The sequence below is a fragment of the Pieris napi genome, chromosome 18, assembly GCF_905475465.1.
Source record: "Pieris napi chromosome 18, ilPieNapi1.2, whole genome shotgun sequence".
NCBI lineage: Eukaryota > Metazoa > Arthropoda > Insecta > Lepidoptera > Pieridae > Pieris > Pieris napi.
The window spans coordinates 1,496,283-1,518,321 of record NC_062251.1 but is presented as its reverse complement, the minus strand read 5'-3'; the positions used below and the strand labels follow the sequence as shown (position 1 = coordinate 1,518,321).

Sequence of the window (22,039 nt, the reverse complement as noted above, 5' to 3'; positions counted from 1 at the left end):
CCCCCCCTAAATTCGTTACGTAATACTTGAACGCTCCCATACATAAATAATTTATTTATTGTTACAGATTTGAGGCCTACGATAGTAATTTCAGTAAATTCAGTACGAAATTAATTTGAAAATAAATATAAATGGCAGTATACAATAATACTCATGTAAATGTGCTGTAGGAAATTAAAATTAACTATTTCCTATTTTCTTCTTAGGGTGGGATTACAAGGGAATTTATGTGAACCTATTTCTTTACATCCAAAAGCCACACACCGACCCATTTAATAATAAAATGTAAAAAATCGCGAAGTTTTATAATTTACTATGGAGTTTGACAGCTTCCCTGTAACAAACATTTGGCGCCCTCTACTTGGAACTATTTGTCAGTAATCTTCCCCATTGATTAATGAACGGAAAAAAGTTATTTTCACTATTAACTTTCAAACAGTTTGACACTTAAACCACAGACTCGTGACAAAAATAGAACAATAACAGAAACACGAGTTATGTAACCCAACATTAGATAAGTTACATATAAATATTTAAGGTAATATTAGGAGCGTAAAAAAAATGATTGCAATCATCGCACACTTGAAGCAAATATGAGCCCTTTAGTTTTTAACACACTTATAAATTATATTTAAACATTCTCGCTGTCATAAGTATCATTTAGATTTATGAACCCTTACATATTAAGACAATTTCCCCGTACTAGACTATCTAAAGTTAGTAATTCTTTTTTGGGAAAAGGGATACTCTTCTTTAATAAAATCCCAGAGGCTCTTTTATCTCTGCCTTTTAATAAATTTAAGAAATGTATTAAAGAAAAGCTGTGTAAAGGCTTACTATAAAGTTAACGATTATCTAGTTGATAATAGGGCCTGGGACTAGTGCTAGACAGGCTACTTCTAATTAATTTCCGATATTTGTTTTAAAATAAGAGTTGTTTGATGATTTGCTATTTTAAAAGAGTACCGAGAGTTTTTTTACGCCGGCTTCATTCTTTCCTACACCCTCTGTCTTCTTTGCCGATGAGTAGGGATGCCTACAAATTCAAATTTAATGACGTGGAATAAGTGATACATGTATCTTATGTTCCATAATAAACATATTTTATTTTATTTTAAGCCAAGTTTGTTTTTGTTAGCGTCGCAACCCATTTTAAACCATTAAAGTTATCCAGCTTCTTTTGGAGTTTTATTTGAACATCTCCATACAAAAATCGACACCAAAGTCACAAAAAGTTCTTTACGTTTAAATGTATAACGATATTGATTAATGAAAGGAAAATAATATATCTTTTATTCAAGGGTAATTATCAATATCATTGCTACGTTTATGTCACGATGCAAAAAAAGTTAAATTTAAATATACTTATTGACAACCTTCTTCATAAATTAGACCTCAACCTCTTTGATATAAAGTTCTGAAGTTAAAAATAAATTTTAATAACTTTTTACCACGAAACATTGTTGTAGCTAGGTGAGGGGTACCGGGTTCGATTCCCGGTTCGAGGGCAATTTTTAATTTAATTTAAATTTATTCTCGGCCTTTGGGAGGGTTGTGCGGTACAGGGCGAGTGCCTAAACCGTACATGGAGGACATGGTCGATTTTCTAAGGCAAAAAGCACGAATTATAAAAATCTTATACTTGACGCTAGCTAATGCACAAACCGTGCCAGAGCCATTAAAAAAATAAATAAATAAAAATATTGTTTTAATAATTTACAGGAAACCTTTTAATTATCTTTTAAATTATTCCCGTTTTGAATAACGCCGCGTTTTTCTATCTTTCTTCGTTGCAATACAGTACAAGTACGGAACAAGAAGTGAAGAACTACAAAAATTAACAAATAAATCAGTGAGGCTACAACCTTTTTAGGTTTAAGATTTCCGTATCTGTTTCATGATTTGTCAATCTAAAGGTAAGTAGGTCAGCTGTGCCTGACACAAGTCGACTTTTTGGGTCCAAAGCCGGTTTCCTCACGATGTTTTCCTTCATTCCAGTGAATGCTAAATGCACTAATAGACAGTCCATTGGTGCACGGTTCTAGGACCTCAAACAATAAACTACAAGCTCCCTCCTTATCAGAATGCCAAATCGTAAAATGACTGCTTCACGACTGATTTGAGCGCGACCACCGCTGCGAAAACCGCTGTGTGAGTACGAAAAGTGAGTTACAGAATCGCAAGGCAGGGATGAGAGTTGCACGCCGAAGCGACTAGGCCAACACAGCTCTGCGAAACTACGTAACATATATATACAATGACTTATTATTTTTGTTATTGATATTTTTATATTTTAATTTTCAGTTATTATTTTTTATTTTATTTTTATTTTGTGGTTGTTTGATTAATTCTATTCCTTTGATAGATTGCTGATGTTCTGTTCTGTCTAATGTAATTGACGTGTATATGCATATTGTGTACGTACATATATCAGAAGTGAAACTTCTTTGGCAAATTAATTTTCAACTGATATTTCTTATATACAAATCTAAAATTTTAGATTTCCGAGACTTAGAGGGAGGGAAAAAGGAAGATATGTTAGGAATTCATTAACTTCCTTCCTTCATTGTCAATAAAATATTAAGCGTCGAAAATTAATACAAATTATAAATTTAATTTTTTTATTTATTTCATCGATAATAAAAACGCGTGGCATTTTAATTAACAATTTGTCATTCGAGATTTCAATAAATTATTTTGCATAAAATATAAAATACTAATATTTCATATGGTCCAAGATCCCAGGGCCGCCAGACATCACGTATTTTCTGACGGATGAAATGTGGACGATTGGGTAGTGTAAGTATGTACTATGATCGTATGCCTACCTGCTAGCTTGGTCAAACGGCCAATTTCCAGGTATCAGGTAATTAAGGTACACAAAAACATTACTTACTTCACGTAAATTCTCATGGCTGATTTTTATATATGTTTTCGAGTGTATAGTTAAAAATAAATTGTCAATACTCCCAGACACTTTCCGTCGGCCATATTGCTTAACAGACGCTTTAAGGGTCTCAAAATAATTAGTCAACTTCACGTAAATTCTGACGCTCCATTTTTATATATGTTCATCCGACAACTATTTTAAAAGCTTTGACAAGAAGACAGACCGATCCAAGGGGCCAATCATCCCCTAAACTAAATTTTAATATCTCTATGAGTGAGAGAGCATTATCTACGCGCATGAGACTGAGTGAGACCGACTGCGCTGTTAAAGCCATGAAAATTACTTGAAAAATTATTATTATTCAAAAAGGGCAAGCAAAAGCCGTTTAATATTTTGAAGAAAAATGAAGAGTACCAACAAAGCATTTCACCGTTTTGGTACGTTGGATTTTGTTGGTGATGTAGATGAAGAAGAACGTGTATTCAACATAATACAAAAATTTATCTGTGATGTTTACAATTTTCCTGGAATAATTGATGTAGATGCTGCCATACTACAGTTGTTTATCATTTACATACATGATATCTGATATAAATGAAGAATTCAATCGAAAGAATTTAAGAAACTTCGATGCCTGTAACTTACCACCTTGTAAAAGTGAGCTTTGGCAACAGTTTCGACGGGCTAGCTTTGGAACAATGCAAGTATGAAGATAATAAATATTTTTAACCCCGAAAACAATGGCTGGACACTACAAGATGGTAAATATGATTTTCATTGGTTCGATGGAGATCAATTACCGGGTTTTGTCAGTTAGTCGCTGGAAGAACAATCAGGTAAATTATTTTCGTTTCTCATATTATTTGTATCTTTTTAGTTTTTTCAGACCTTCATTGTTTAACTTGTTTTTTACAGAGGAAGAAAATAAGGATAATGCTGATGATGACGATCACGATTTAGATATTCAATTTCAAGATTGATATTTGATGATGATGATAATGAAGATTAAAAGCCACTGTTAAGAAATATTGAAGAATTAATATTTTTCCACTTTGTTTCCAAATTTCCAATAAATAATTAATTTAAAAAATTGCTGCTATTTAAATATAAGTGGTATTTTTAAAAAATATTTTTTAGTTCTAATTAATAAATTGAAAAAAAAAAATGTCGGCTAACTTTAGTATTATTTATTATGTGTCAATTTTTTTCTTATTTTTGTTGCTACAATTTACTGGTCAACAAAAGTTCTAAATATTATAAAATATCTGTTCAAGTAATTTTCATGGCTTTAACAGCGCAGTCGGTCTCACTCAGTCTCATGCGCGTAGATAATGCTCTCTCACTCATAGAGATATTAAAATTTAGTTTAGGGGATGATTGGCCCCTTGGATCGGTCTGTCTTCTTGTCAAAGCTTTTAAAATAGTTGTCGGATGAACATATATAAAAATGGAGCGTCAGAATTTACGTGAAGTTGACTAATTATTTTGAGACCCTTAAAGCGTCTGTTAAGCAATATGGCCGACGGAATGTGTCTGGGAGTATTGACAATTTATTTTTAACTATACACTCGAAAACATATATAAAAATCAGCCATGAGAATTTACGTGAAGTAAGTAATGTTTTTGTGTACCTTGATTACCTGATACCTGGAAATTGGCCGTTTGACCAAGCTAGCAGGTAGGCATACGATCATAGTACATACTAACACTACCCAATCGTCCACATTTCATCCGTCAGAAAATACGTGATGTCTGGCGGCCCTGGGATCTTGCTCTAATAGTCTCTTTACGCAATTTTAATTTCAAAAATAGAATTTCTATCAGATAATTCGCCCTTCTCACTCTCAAAAAGTTTCACTTCAAAAATTTTATGTATTTTTTTAGAACGAACTAATTCCTTGAATCATGAATCGCGGAGGTTGTCTTGAACGGGTAATGGAAATGACCCAAAAACGAGGAGAACAACATTCAATTCCATATAAAAATAACAATTACGATCCACGTTTTAATCGATAAGGTTAAACGAAACTTGGCACGGTCAACTTGGATTATAACTAATAGTATTCCACTGTATATACTGTATTTACAATATTATTAACCTACATAGTAATAATAATTAATTGATAGGTAGAAAATTAAAGGAAATTCAAAAAGTTTGGTCCCTATATGGTAGGGGAGCCCAAGAGGGGATTTCGGGATTTACTAAAGCGCGGCAGATTAATATATAGGGGGATACCTTGTACCCGGTTAAGTACCTCCACAAAATATGAGGCCCATATATAAAGCCGCACGTGAAGGAGACAGGATCAGTTTAGTAAAAAAAAATTGACCATCAGAAATTCCCGAGCGCGTCAGATTAAGGTAGGGTGAGTTAATTACATCCTAAAAAGTGTATATTCCACTAATCTGACAATTTGAGAGTGACGGAAAAAAAGGGGAGGGCAACAAAGTTGTAAAAAAAAAACGTCATCTCGACATTCTCGAGCGTAGCTAATTTTTTTTTTATTTTGAAGGAAATAATTCAAGAATAATGAAAAATATATAATCTGACGATTTCCGCAAGCCGAAATAACAAAAATTCGTCGATAAAGTTAAATGCGTGCAGCTGCGTGATGCCTACATTTCCTTAAACCGATCGGAATCTACTAAACGGCGTTCTAAATATTTCCCTCAAAATTACATTTCCTGTGAATTTGAACCGATACGGACCGATAGATTTTGAGAAATTTTGAAAAATCTTTAAAAAATAAGAAATATTTTTTTTTAAAGTGGTTTCTTTATCGATCAACTTCAAAAACTAATCCGCCTTTGAGCTTGAAAAACCACGTCGATCGCCACCAAGCTGGTCAAAAGCGGTTGATTCGTTCGAGAGATATCGTACACGAAAGAAACCCGAAAAAGTGTTTTTTCGGGATTACTCCGAAATTTGTGGTTCGATCAATTAAAATTGCATGAGGATGATAAAACTGCGTCGAATGCCGCCAACCGCGTGAAAATTGCTTGATCCATTCAAAAGTTATTGCGGTTTGAAAATTCCAAAAATAGTGTTCTATGAAACTTCTATCAGACTTTCGAGCTGGGAGAGCTCAAATGCATAGAAATGTTATTTCTTTGAACTCAGCGAACTCAAAATATCAATTTTAAGCGCCCAGGAATGGAATTAGCGGGAAGTTGCAGGGATGGCCCTTTAGGTGAACCGTTTTTCTATTTTTTTTTTGGCAGATCAGGCGAATCCCTCTAGATAATCGTCAGATTATGAGACAGTACGTTTAGAACATAAAGATGAACCACATATATCTTAATCTGACGCGCTTGAGTATTTCAAAATTGCGATTTTTTTTTGCAAATTAAGAAAATGGCTGTGGGTTTGCGTCCCATCGAAATCGTCAGATTAGTGAATGAGAGCTTTTTTTTGGTGCACTTAACACTCCCTTAGAAAATCTGACGCGCTCGATATTTTTTTTTTTTTTTAATTTTCAACCCTTAAATACAACCACCCGCATCATGCAAACGATCAGATTAACATACGTACATTATTAAAAATACGTAGGGCATAGATTCTATCAATATCTGACGCGCTCGAGGATGTCCATGCAACAGTTTTTTTTACATATTTAACTATCTATAGCCGCTTCCCCCACCGATGAAAAGGAATTTATCATATAACATTTTTTTCTTCTTTTTATCTAAGCTTTGCATCCCAATAGGTCTCTACGACGCTCGAGTAAATCCCCATTTAGCATCGTGGGCTCCCCTACCAATAGCAGTGTACCTATAGCTGTCATTTCCTCGCTGTATTGCGATACTTATACGTTGAAGAAAGCACCAGCTCTGAGGTCACCGGTTTTACCAGACGCCAACTTAAATCTTTAATAAGGTGTGCACTTGAACTCCACTGATAATCTTCTAATATATAAAATTCTCGTGTCACAATGTTCGTTCCCATACTCCTCCGAAACGGCTCGACCGATTCTTATGAATTATTTATGCATATTCAGTAACTCTGAGAAACGCCTACTATCTATCTTTCGAACCTCTAAATGTTAAGGGTGGTTCACCCCTAAATTTTAATTTTTTAGATAAAATTTTATGTTTTTATTTTTTTATGATACATATAAAAATACATACAACTCTTAATTTTAACCTTTACGATCAACCCCTACTTTTTATTTGTTAGTTAAGAACATATAACTTGAACTCTGAGGTTTATATAGAGAAAAATTCACAGAAAACCGAACAGTCTCTGGGGTAGCATAGCAAAATGTTCCATGTTGGTATGTACTAAAAGGCTAGGCATTAAGGAGCTAGTTAATAATAACAATGATAATATGATAATTTTAATTCCACTGACAAGTAGATCAGCCTTCTGTCTGACACGTCAGTCATTTTTGGGTTAGAGACATATTTCCTCCCAATTTCCTTCACCGTACGAGTGTGTGTTTGAGATTCATAGTCATACTTAGTGCCAGTGATGTAACAATAGGGTGGCAGGGCTGGCAAAATGCCACGGGCCCCCGACCCAAGAGGGCCCCTGCCCAAGAGATATTATGTTCTGTGGATGAATGTGAAGTCTCCAATACGCATTGGGCTAGCATGGGGACTACAGACCATTCCCTCTCGCCTAAGAGAGGCCTATGGCCATTAGTGGGACATATACAACGTGTTACGTACTCTGAAAATCTAGAAGTTTATTAAAATTAAACTGAGTAGGGACGATTTTTACTGATAGGGCCCCATAAAAAGAATTGCCACGGGCCCCGGATGGTATAGTTACAGTGCGTCTCTCAAATTCTCGATCCTCAGAAGGAAATATAAATAGCACAACCTACAAAAAATAAGATATTAAAATAAGCACAAATTTGAACTGAATGACTCATTTTTCAACATCGTAAAAACAGTATAAGTTATTTTTAAATATCATTTGAAATCGGATTAAAATTAGAATTAAAAATTATATTTAAAGGACATTGTTTGTGAGTTATAAATATATTCAAGTCTGTCAAGGTCAAAGAATATTATGATAGTGAAACTAGGGAGAGGAGTAGGTTGAGATTTGTGGTCTCTATCGTCACTTCAAAAAGAGAAGAGAGAGAGGATTGGCTTGAACCTGCAAAACACTGTCTGTGCATTAGACGGTGAAGGAAATCTGTATTCTAAAAATCTATATCAGGCACCTACTAGACTATTATGAAAAAATCCCATGAAACAACTGGAAGACCCTTGATCTTCCAGCGCCTCCGGTCTAAAGACAAGTTGACAGATGGAGACGGAAGAGTCCTGGCTAAGAGTACAATTAGACGGATTTATGTTTTATGAATTTATTAAGGTGTCACGGTTATTATATGTGGTGAATAATTATGGTCTCAAATGACCTCCCTGTTCGATACAGTAGACAGATTGTATATAAATGTTATCCATTGTATGACGTTGTCGAAGGCATATTGAATAATGAAATGAAGATTCTAAGCAAAAAGTGCATGCGTCATACACATGTCTGAAGTAAAACTTCTTTGGCAAACTAATTTTTATGTTTTCATCATATTTATAAAAATTGAGAGCTTTAGATTTCAGAAACTTAGAGGGAGGGAAAAAGGAAGATATGTTAGGAATTAAATGAATTTAACTGTCATTAAAATATTAAGTGTCGAACATTTATCCAAATTATACATTTATTTCTTCGATAATAAAAATAAATAGCATTTGAGATTTAAATAAAATATTTTGCATAAAATATAAAATTCTAATATTTCATAAATCTTTAATTCTCTTTACGAAATTTTAATTTTGAAAATAATGTTCCTATAAGGGTTCGCCCTTCTCACTCTCTCTCAATCGCTCTCTCCCTTTTCTTCGACAAAAACGCTGCACATCTTCGTGACACTACTATTATTATTACGTTTCATCCGTAAAAAAATACCCACATGTGACAAAGAAGTTTCACTAAAAAAATTCTATCCCCTACGAACTTTATACACACCTAATAATTCTGAAACGTAAATATATTAATTACTCACAATATCCACAAAAATCAAACTGTCTCAGGGCCAACAACTTTTTATTAGCTTCATTCATTTGTTCGATTGACATTGAAACGTCAGCGACGACGCAAATAAATGAAAATTACTTTTTTATGTAGCTTTCTTTGCTTACATAATTTGTATTGAAATTTTCGATTTATTTCTAAGAAACGATGCGGCCAGATTTAGTCTTTGATCTCTTGGAGGAAAGGACGGGCTTTGGGATGCTACTTCTGTAGACCCGTCTCACCTCGGTCAAGCAAAAAAGTTGAGACGGCCGCAGAGCAGGCGGAAAAAAAAGTGCGTGCGTACAAAGTACACATGTCAGAAGTGAAACTTCTTTGGCAAACTAATTTCTAAGTCTTGTTCATATTTATACAAATCTAAAATTTAAATTTCCGACACTTAGAGGGAGGGAAAAAAGAAGATATGTTAAGAATTTAATGAATTTAATTGTCATTAAAATATTAAATGTCGAAAATTAATACGAATTATAAATTTAATTTATTTCTTCGATAATAAAAACAAGTGGCATTTTAATGTACAATTCGTCATTTAAAATTTTCAATAAATTATTTGCATAAAATATTAATATATTATAAATTTTCTGTACAAAATTTTAATTTTAAAAATAAAATTTCTAAAAGGTTTCGCCCTTCTCACTCTCTCTCAATCGGTATCAATCGCTCTCTCCCTTTTCTTCGACAAAAACGCTGCGCATCTTCGTGACGCTAATATTATTATTGCATTTCATCCGTAAAATTTTTACCCTCATGCGCCTAAAGAATTTGAAAAACAGCCTTTCCTCCAACTTCGATTTAATTCCCTTTGGAGTAGACTCTTGGGCCGTGGGAATCAAGTGCAGTGCTAATTAAAGATTTAAGTTGGCGCCGTTGACCCCAAAGCTGGTGCTTTCCTCAACGAATAAGTATCGCAATACAGCGAGGAAATGACAGCTATAGGTACAATGCTACTGGGACCAAACTTTCTAAATTTGTTCTAATTTTCTATTTTTATTAATACTATGTAGGTTAAATTATATATATACTGTATATTTAATTGTTATGATGAAACATATGCATTGGCAACAAAATTCGATCAGCCCTGCGATTCTGTAACTCACTTTTCGAACTCACACAGCGGTTTTCGCATCGGCGGTCGCTCTCAAATCAGTCGTGAAGCAGTCATTTTATGATTTTTCATTCTGAAAAGGTGGGAGCTTATAGTTTATTGTTTATAAGAATACCAAATCATAAAATGACTACTTCACGACTGATCTGAGAGCGATCGCCGATGCGAAAACCGCTGTGTGAGTTCGAAAAGTGAGTTACAGAATCGCAGGGCAGATTACCAATGTTGTATAATATCTATATATATATATATATTAGGTTGGGAAAAAAGTCTCTTCGCATTATACTATGTATGAACTTGTAATAAAATCTCTTTAGCTATACTATATTATGTATTTGCCTGTTTTTGTTATCATTGAAAGTTGAGATTTTAAAGAAGATAATTCCAAATTCATAGAGAGCGAGATTCCAGAGAGAAAGCGGCCGGAATTAATCAACAGAAGGGGTGTGGTTTTTCATCAAGATAACGCTAGACATCACACATCTTTAGCCACTCAGCAGAAATTAAGAGAGCTTGGCTGGGAGGTGTTAATGCATCCGACGTATAGACCTGAGACCTTGCACCTTCAGATTTCCACCTGTTTCGGTCTTTTCAGAATTCTTTAGGCAGTGTCAGGTTAACATCACGAGAGGACTGCCAAAACCAATTGTCGCGGTATTTTGATCAGAAGCCCCAAAAATTTCTATAGCAATGGGATCATATGCCTACAAGATGGCAAAAAGTTATCGAACAAAATGGTACCTACATACTTTAGTTAAATGTAAATAAACTATATTAAAAAATGTTGTGAATTTTCTTGATTATTTTTCCGACCCAAATATCGGCCAATAGAATTGCACCATTCGACGTCACGTGGTACAACCTACATGGTATTATACTGATATTTTTTTGTGAAAATTTTCTCTGGTCGTTGCTTCAAGAAAAGTATTAAGTAGTTGTTTTATTCATTATGAAATTCTTATTTGTTAACTGTACATTTCGTCTCATGGTGCAATTCTATTGGCCGACATTTGGGTCGGAAAAATAATCCCCCGAATACCACTCGAGCTTCTCTCGAAGCTCTTGTGGTATTACATATGAAAAATGCGAAGAAACTTTTTCCCCAACCTATTATGTTTTAATCGATTAATTTTGCTACTCTGTCGACAATTGGTGTTGTTTTTTTAAAATTAATCTCACAAGTAAAATACAGACGTCACTATTGATCAAGAGATTTAATTTACATTAATAAAATAAATAACAAGACCTACGTAAGAGATATTACAGACTAAATTGCCATGTATATTATTTCTAGGGATGAGGAGTGTTGGCCTAGTGGTTCAGCGTGCGGCTCACATCTCTGAGGTCGTGGGTTCGATACCCGGCTGTGCACCAATGGACTTTCTTTCTATGTACGCATTTAACATTCGCTGGAACGGTGTAGGAGAATATCGTGAGGAAATCGGCCTGTCTTAGACCCAAAAAGTCGACGGCGTGTGTCAGGCACAGGAGGCTGATTACCTAGTTGCCTATTAGATTGGTAATAGATACAGAAATCTGCCCATACATAAAAAGGTTGTAATGCCACTGATTTTTTTTATTATTTGTAGGAAACATTTTTTTATTTCAATATAAATAACTATCTACTATAGTAAAAAATAGGGGTTGATCGTAGAGGGGTTATAATTAAGGGTTGTATGTAATTTTGTATGCTTTATCATAAAAAAATAAAAACATAAAATTGTGTTTAAAAATAAATAAAAAAATTTAGGGGCATGAAAAATTGATGTTGTCCGATTCGCAGATCTAATCGATATGCACACAAAATTTCATGAAAATCGGTCGAGCCATTTCGGAGGAGTTTAATTACAAATACCGTGACACGAGAATTGTATATATTAAGTTGTTAATATTAATTTATTTGATACAAAAATGTTATGGTGGTACTTTCGAAAGTTCGCATATTCTGCCAAATAAAATAGCGTGCAAAATTGTCTTTAAAGGAATTTTATATTGTAGTTACATACATTATGAGTCATATCAATTAGTCAATTCTTATATTATTTAAAATATATATTATTAATATTATTATGTTATAAATTAATATAAATTACTAGCAGACCGGCCAAGCGTTGCTGTGGCTAAGGTTTTTGTTATATGTATTACATAGTAGCAAACTATTCAAGGGAAACGGTAGGAGAACACCAGTCATGGGGACCACCATGCTTTATTAGTGGTTATGCCATTAAATTGTAGCTTATGTGAAACGTTGGTACTTTCAACACAGCGCCATCTGTTAGAATTGTGACTATCAAATATTTTGCAATAAAATAATATTGCGGGTATAAATTGAGATGTAAGCTATCCTATCTTTTAAGTTGGATCAAACTGCACACGGTGTGCAAATTTGATTGATATCGGTTCGGTAGTTTAGTAGTACATAGCGCACAAACATGACACGTAATTTATATATATTAAGATAATTTTTCATGCAAATAAATAAATGCCCATAGACATCACAATATTCCAAAAATAGACCATTCACACAATCATAACCAAGGTCTTGGACGTACAGTACCCATGGCGAAAGCCCCTTTAGGGTCTCAAGACTAACACACGCTGTATAGGTTTCAATTAAATCAGTTGCGCTAAAAACTTTTTAGGTCTGGGCCTCAGATTTCTATATTGTTTACGATAAATGCAAGTAAGAGACAAGGTGATCAGCCTCCTGTGCCTGTGACTTTTGGGTGTAAGGCAAGCCGGTTTCCTCACGATGTTTTCCTTCGTACGAGCGAATGTTTAATGCGACATAGAAAGTCCTTTGGTGCTCGCCGGGGATCGAACCTACGACCTTAGAGATGAAAGTCGCAAGGCCAATACTGCTGTGCAGGTTTATCTACATAATTATAATAAAAATTGATTGAACACTCCTTTACTATGCAAAGTATCCTGCTATGGAATTCTTTACCAATTGATATCAGACGAGGTGAGTCTAAATTTATTTAAAGATATTATTTTTGATCATTTTTTTCTGCCTCGTAATTAGCTACTACGTATATATATTAATTGTGACTCAATTAACCTTTGGATTAGGTTTTAAAAATTTTGTTTATTATTATTATTATTTTTATTTTTCTTTACATTTTATTTTATTTTATAGTTACGTGTTATTTTGAGATTTTTGTTAATTATTTATGCACCTCTTGTTCTTTACCCTCTGTAGGTGTTTCTTATTTATTGTTCAATATAAGTGTCGATTAGAAGAAATCGCATGTTAGCGATAAGGCCGCCCTCTGCCTTTTAACTTATGTAACCTGCTTTTTGATGTGAAACATCTATAGCCGCACGTAAAACCGATTTCTGGCGTGGCGAAGCATGCCGTGGCGACGCGTCGCCACACTATATGATGGTATATATATACAGTCTATATGCAGTAGTGTGTACGGTGTGTGTATTTCGAAGTCACTGATTAAACGAATTAAGTAGTCACGATTTGAAATATATTCGTAAAATTTGTATTAAATGAAAATAAATGTTTAATCAATAGTCATCTTTATCTGGAAAAAGCAAAAAAATATAAAAAAAATAATAATAGATAAATAAATAAATTAATTTTTATTATTTATTATAAACAATAAATAATATTTGTTTTTTTTTTACTTTTACAAAATAATGTCGATGTTACACATCTGCCAGGCGTCCCGTGACGGCTCACTTTCTTTTATATATGTATGTTTTTGTATAAGGCAATAAAGAGTAAATAAATAAATTTAAAAAGTTTAGTCTTGCCTTTAATGTTGGCATTTCCTTGCGGTTTTGCGATACTTCTTCGAAATGCAGTGAGCAAGTGCTTGCTGGAAATACCAGTTGAGCAAGGAAAGCCCCAGACGTCACCGGGTTTTAATTACATTTTGATGGTACTTTCCATCTGTTTTTACTCACTATTACGGAGCTATAATAGGTGGTTACCGCAGCCCACACAGACCCACGTTGGTGGCAGTGGCGTAACTATAGGATGGTAGGGCTGGCAAAATGCCACGGGCCCCCGACCCACGAGGGCCCCTGCCCAAGAGATATTATGTTCTATGGATGAATGTAGAAGGGCCACCTGGAAAAAGTAAGCTTGGTCGCCCTTGCACGGTGGGCCGACGAGCTTTAGAAAGTTGGTGGAGAGGATTGGGAGAAAAATGCTCAAAACAGAGAGTGATGGAGTCAATTGGAGGAGGCCTATACTCAATAAGAGGTACTTGGAAAAATATATATATATATGTATGTGTTTTATGTGTGTGTGTATATTTTGTAACTTTTTGTAAATTTTTCAAGGAATAAATGAGGCTTAATTATTATTATTATGGATGAATGTGAAGTCTCCAATACGTGGGCTAGTGTGGGGACTACAGACCATTCCCTCTCGCCTAAGAGAGGAGGCCTATGGCCATTAGTGGGACATATACAACGTGTTACGTACGCTGAAAATCTAGAAGTTTATTAAAATTAAACTGAGTAGGGACGGTTTTTACTGAAAGGCATCAAAAGAATTTGCCACGGACCCCAGATGGTATAGTTACGCCAGTGGTTGGTGGGTGTGTTACAGGCCTATAAGCTCTTCTTTATCTCGTTGACTCGTGTTATTTTAATTTAAATATCACATTATTTCTACTTAAATAAAAATAAGTCGGGTTTTCCTTCCTGACGCTAAAACTCCAGAACGCACGAACCGATTTCCACGGTTTTGCATTCGTTGGAAAGGTCTCGGGCTCCGTGAGGTTTATAGCAAAGAAAATTCAGGAAAAATATCAACAGAAAAGCGGGAAAATCTTACAAAAAAAAAACACCAAACGAAATGTTACATAAAACGAAGCCATCTAACGGAGTACGCCGGGTTTGCTAGTTTCTACTAAAACTAAATTAGACGCAAAACGAAAATACGTTTCATATACCCTAAAACAGAAGTGGCAATGGGCGGGGCAAATAGCAAGATGCACAGATAATAGGTGGACTTTAAAGACAACTATAGGAAGAGAAAGAATAAGAGGGCACACTAGAAAAGGAGAGACTGACAGACTCTCATCCCTGAGATTCTATCCCCGGCTGTGCACCAATGGACTTTCTTACTATGTGCGCATTTCACTTCGAATCCGGCTTAGACCCAGTGACGGCGGCGTGTGTCAGGCACAGGAGGCTGATCACCAACTTGCCTATTAGATTGACAAATCATGAAACTGATATCTAAGACCTTTGTTCCCTTTGAAGAAGAGACTCTTGGGCCGTGGGGTTCAAGTGAACAGCTTTTTAAAGATTTAGGTTGGTAGATAGTACCGGTGACTCCAGAGCTGGTGCTTTCCTCAACGAATAAGTTTCGCAATACAGCGAGAAAATGCTGCCAGCGTTAAAGGTACACTACACTGCAGGGACCAAACTTTTTAAATTTCTTTTATTATTACTTTGTAGTTTAATAAAATTGTAAATTTGCTTGATAGTAATAAAAATTAATTGTGTTCAGATCTAAAAAGGTTGTACCGTCACTGATTTATTTATTGTTACGTGAAGAATATTAAAGAATCAACCAAAAAAACCCAAAATAACACGTAACTATAACTAATATATTTATTTATTTATTCAAGTTTCAAGTTTCAAGTTTACTGGAGAAAATTAATTAATAAAAAAATAATATTGCAAATACTGTATATTTGTGTTGGAAATAAATTATACGATTCATTATTAGTTGGATTATCATAAACGTATACGAGAACACATCGTTTGCTCACTCACTGTTTGTTAATTGATATTTTTAATAATATATAAATAAACAAGTAATGAAAATCATTTAAATCTCACAAATTCGTGGTCAAATATTTACGAAATTGACCGTGTTGACTAAGTAGTAAGTACTGTTTGTACTGACGCAAGCAAGCTGTATCTGATATGGCGTGTGGCCCTAACAGCATGCTGGCGATAATATCGGGAATGATTGCCCTTAAATAGGCCATTTTTATGATTTAATATACTTAAAGCAAAGGTACTGATATAATATTTAAGAAAATAGACATAACATTTATTACTAAAGAAACATAGAAAATAATAAAAATCTAATTATGGAAAGAAAAAAAGGAATAACATTATAAGTGTGTAATGTGTGTGTGGTGTGGTTGTAATAGGCCCTGGCTCAGCATTATGCTGTGGAGCAGAATGTTCCACAGCAGTTTGCGCCAGAAACGCAAAAAAATATTAAAAAAATATTAATAGTAAAAATTAACAGTGTAAGTAAAGTCTTGGAAGATTTGTGTGAGAGTTTATACTCTCCGCCACTCTTTTTAATCGCCATGTTTTTTGTTTTACACAACGTTTGTAAGGAGCTGCAACCATTACACCATGTTCCACATGACATTTTAAGTAATAATAAAATAAATTTAAAACAAAGATTTGTCCTCTATCAACATGGTGAAATAGGAGCACGCACTTAGTACATAGTTGAAATAACTAACATCACCACATACAATTCAATTACGACCAGTCACCACAAGTAGCAACCGTTCACGAGTATATGAAAAGAAGCAATTAGCATGGAAAAACAATCTTCCTCCAACTTTGATTTTGTTCACTTTAGAGTAATCTTGGGCTGTGAGGTTCAAGTGCACAGCTAATTTAAGATCTAAGTTAGCTCATGGTTGGTACCGGTGACTCCAGAGCTGGTGCCTCAACGAATAAGTATAGCAATGTGATTAAAGGTCTACCACAAGGACCAAACTTTTAAAATTTGTTTAAATTTTCTATTTATCAATAATTATTTAGGTTAAGAATATTGTAACTATCAGGGCCAATACAAATAAATTACTATATTAACCTTTCGAAGAAAAACCCTAGAAATTTGTCATGTTTAAAAAAAAATAATTAAAATATCGCGTCAAAATCTCAGTTATTATATCTTGTAATTTGTTTCTTTCTTTCTAAATTCAATTCAAGTACCTAAAATCATTATGTCAAATGGAAGAGACCAGCCCAGTAGAATCCTGCAGTTTCTTTTGAACTAAGAAACCATTAACCAATGAATAAGTATCGCAATACAGCGAGGAAATGCTGCCAGCGTTAAAGGTACACTGTCACAGAGACCAAACTTTTTAAATTTGTTTTAATTTTCTTTTTATCATGTTTAATTATTTTTATTATTAGTAGGTAAAGAAAATTGTAAATACAATATACGTATAATGTAATACATAAAATAATAATATCCATTTTTATTATGTAAGTGTACCTCGCTCAACGAATAAATATCGCAATACAGCGAGGAAAAACGAACAATAAGTACACTGCCACAGGGACCAAACTTTTTAAATTTGTTTTAATTTTCTAAATAAATTATTAATTATTATTATTAATATAAAGGTTAAGAATATTGTATATACTGTATATTTGTGTATTAGTATTTTCTTTTACTCAAAAAGAATAATTAACACCATTAAAATTACTGTTAAATTAATTTTCTAGTTAAAAAAACTTACAATTTTCTCCCGGTCTTATAAACACAAAAACTTTACACCGACTAACTTCAATCCGTGGCCGATCGGCATTTATATAGTGATATGAGCTTTCTGAATAAAATCCAGTTGAGATTCAGATTTAGGTTCCTAAATACAATCTCATTCTTTGGTATCAAGACCTCCTAAACTGAAACATTGGAACTGAACCGAACGATAGAAAGAATTTTGTTTGGGATTTCTATGTTAGTTTGAAACTTGCTTCGACAGATGATTCTATAATAATAAATAAATATATTTAAATAATTTATCAATATCAAGCTATAGTATATATATATATTTATTTAATAAATGGCTATTATTTTTATATTTAAACGTTTTTTGGTGCACTAATAGTTGACACTTTTTTAAAAGTTTCCGTCAAATTTGATAAAAATTCAGTTTTATAATAATTGTACTTACAAATATGATGGGGAATTGTTCACAAATATGTTTTCCAATAATAAATACCTAATATCGAAGTAAATTCTTGACATAAACCCTTTGAAAAAAATATAACAAAAAAACTTAACTTGAAAATCATAAGTACATTTAGTATAAAAATAAAATAAATCCTTTTAATTGTACAAATTTAGTTAATACGTTAACTAATTCATATAATATTTAAGCAGTGTTGGCCTTGTGCCTTCAGCATGCGACTCTCATCCCTGAGGTCGTAGGTTCGATCCCCGGCTGTGCACCAATGGACTTTCTTTCTATGTGCGCATTTAACCGCTCGAACGGTGAAGGAAAACATCGTGAGGAAACCGGCTTGCCTTAGACCCAATAAGTCGACTGCGTGTGTGCATAGAAGGCTGATCACCTACTTGCCTATTAAATTAACAAATGATCATGAAATACAGAAATCTGAGGCCCAGGCCTAAAAAGGTTATAGCGCCATTGTTGTTTTTAAATCTATATAATATAAATAATAATATTTCCTTAACACCTTAAATTTAAGAAACTCGCTGAATTGAGAGACAATAAAATATATGTTTTCTATCTTTTTCTATCTTGATTGCGGCTTCCTAACTAAATAAATACTGTTATTAGAATATTTTTAAATGGTATATTATTATTTATAAATTTATAAATCACCTGTTTATTTAGATAAGAAAAGCAGAGGCATACAATGCATGAATATAATAAGGAAAAGTGTAATTAATGATTACTAATGATATAGCAATATTTTTTATTGTAAAATTATTTTAGCAGCGGCTATTTTTTTAGTTTTTACTCACAAAGAAGGTTTAGGAGTGTAATTCATTATTATATTTTAATCCACGGAATTATCGTTAAAGAAATGTCAAGGGGCTGGTGAAATACACGAAATCTTCGCGGGTATAAATAATATATTGTATTTTAAGAATTTTTTGCCCTATCAGTAAAAATCGTCACGTACTCAGTTTACTTTGAATAAACTTCGAGGTTTTAACGTACTCAATTACACGTTGTATGTCTTACTAATGACCATAGAATTCCTCTCTTACGCCCGAACCCTATAACCTATCTCAATCCATAATCCGCAATCGGAGATAGTAAAATTAATACAAGTGTGCATATAACCAATCGACGGACTGTAAAGGCGGAAACATACTACCAAAACGCGACGCCACACCACGCCATCCGACGCATGAGAGTACTTATCAATCCCATATATTTAATATGGTCAGATGCACATAGACAACACGCCATGTGATCACACGCGGTAACATCCAATCGATTTGGATCGGCGTGTTGTGGATGTTGTGATGATGACGTCATGCGTCAATGCTTTCGAGTTTTTGACACGAATGTCAATTTATATACTTAGATATTTTTGGATTTATTTGGCGAAATGAACGACGAACAATTAATTGAGTTGGTGAAACAATATTCTGTTTTATATGACATGAGATTACCTCAAAACAAGGACAAAAACAGGGAGTTAGGATGTTGTTAGTTAATACAAATAACCTGTTAATCAATTCAGTTTATTAGAAAAATACAGGGTGGGCCAGAAAGATTTGCGAATTTGAAAAAAAAAATTAAAAATAAAATAAATACAATACACAAAAATTTTTATTTCAATTAAAATAGACATCTGGGAAATTTATTTATTAAAAATAACATCATCCAGGTGTGCACCATTGCGCTGCAAACATTCCTCGAATCTGAACCTCAAATTGGTAAAAACTTGCTGGCACATTGCGCGGGGAATAAATCAGCTAAATGACTTTTGAATTTGCAAGCGTGTCGTGGTGTCGCGTGTTGGTAATGTGCACGATGGACATCGGGTGTCGACACGACACGTCGCGTCGCGTTTTAGTAGTATGTTTCCGCCTTAAAAACCATATGTCGATATAAGCTATCCATGGGATGTCGTATCGATGTCTGTGGATAGACCTTTGTATAAAAATGACAGTTGACGAAAGCTCGATTTCAATAGTACTTTTATAGGTTTTAACTTACACCAGTTTTTTTTAAATAATTAAAAAAACTGTTTGTTATGTTTTAAACATACACATGTATATTTTAATGTTATTTGTACGGTTTTATTTACTTTATTTGGTATTGATTATCAAATATGAGTGAAAACTCGGTAAAATGGAACGACAAAGAGCATTTTATCCGTCGCCAAAAATGGTTTGCCTTCGTAGGGTTTGGTTATTGGGATGCAGATAGGAGATCTATCGACTGTCGCGGTCTCATCTCTGATTGTTTTAAATCTGAGATTTTGGATTGATTATTGGGTTCAGGCGTTAGGCGAGAGGGAATGGTCTGTAGTCCCCACGCTAGCCCAATGCGTATTGGAGACTTCACATTCATCCACAGAACATATTATCTCTTGTGTCGGGGGCCCGTGGCATTTTTCCAGCCCTGCCACTCAATTGTTACGCCACTGCCCTGCGATTCTGTAACTCACTTTTCGAACTCACACAGCGGTTTTCGCATCGGCGGTCGCTCTCAAATCAGTCGTGAAGCAGTTATTTTATGATTTGGCATTCTGAAAAGGTGGGATCTTGTAGTTTATTGTTTATCAGAATGCCAAATCATAAAATGACTGCTTCACGACTGATTTGAGAGCGACCGCCGATGCGAAAACCGCTGTGTGAGTTCGAAAAGTGAGTTACAGAATCGCAAGGCTGCTCTCTGGCGGTAGTTTTGATTTGCGTTCCTTAGACAATCTAATTCTTGAAACTCTTACTCATAAAACTGAATCTATCACTCCTCTTTACTGTGCAAAGTATCCTGCTATGGAATTCCCTACCAATTGATATCAGACGAGCTCAGACTTTAAATTTTATAAGTCTCCTTTTTGATAATTTTTCTTCTGCCACGTACTTAGTTACTTCTTATATATAATTGTGACTCAATTAACCTTTGGATTCGCTTTTATATTTTTGTTTATACATATTATTATTTATATTTTTTCTTTAAATTTTACTTTATTTTATTTTAGTTACATATTATTTTGATTTGTTTTGTTAATTTATTATGCACTTCTTTTACTTTACCCGATGTAGGTGTTTCTTTATTTATTGTTCCATATTAGGGTTACCTGGAAGAAATCGCTTGTTAGCGATAAGTCCGCCCGTTGCCTAATAACTTATGTAATCTGCTTTTTTTGTTTTTTATATGTATATTATGGTAAAGAAGTGTAAATAAATAAATTATTGAATATTATTAAACATAGTAAGTGGGAACGGTTCTGCGAAAAAATTGTTAAATATATTAAGGCGGCAAACAAACCTGAAAAAACGGGTGTCGCGAGGAATTGCGTTCCGGCTCGCCCATGAATATTGTAAACAAAAATATTACGAGTGTGTGATGTGAAGTTTAGAGATAGAAAAAGTCCCTGGACACTATGGCCATATATAATTATAGTAGAATAGGTATTATTTATTTAAAAAAAAAATATTGAATTTTTTATGTTCTACAATATTATTTGGACAATTCGATACAAAAAGGTTGAACAAAAATAACTTTTTTCGAAACGCTTATCTACCAGTTTTGGCTTAGTGGCTTTATCGTGCGACCCTCATCCTTGAGGTCGCAGGTTCGGTCACCGGCTGTGCACCAATGGACTTTCTATGTGCGCATTTAACCGCTCGAACGGTGAAGAAAAACATCGTGAGGAAACCGGCTTGCAATAGACCCAAAAAAGTCGACGGCGTGCGTCAGGCACAGGAGGCTGATCACTTATATTAACAAATGATCATGAAACAGATACAAAAATCTGAGGCCTAGGCCTAAACTCCTTCGAAACGGCTCGACCGATGCTTATGAAATTTTATATCCATATTCAGTAAGTCTTAGAATCGGCTACTATCTATCTTTCAAACCCCTACGTGATAAGGGGGTCCATCCCCGAAAAAAATTATTTTATTTTTATGACATTTTTTTGTTTTTATTATTTAATAATATAATTTATACATTAAAATATTACTACTAAGATATATTAATAACAATTATTTAGATTGAAATAAAAAACTAAACTTAACATAAACTAAAATATATCATTAAAA

At 33.9% G+C, this 22,039-nt stretch overlaps 1 protein-coding gene across 1 annotated transcript in view; it reads right to left on the bottom strand.

Annotated features, from left to right (window-relative positions):
* The window catches only part of LOC125058767 (acyl-CoA Delta(11) desaturase-like), a 29,960-nt gene extending 12,367 nt beyond the window's left edge, over positions 1–17,593 (bottom strand). The window contains exon 1 of the mRNA XM_047662921.1: positions 17,517–17,593. The gene's annotated coding sequence lies outside the window, so the exon portion shown is untranslated. The remainder of the gene's footprint in view (positions 1–17,516) is intronic.
* Positions 17,594–22,039: the final 4,446 nt, after the last annotated feature.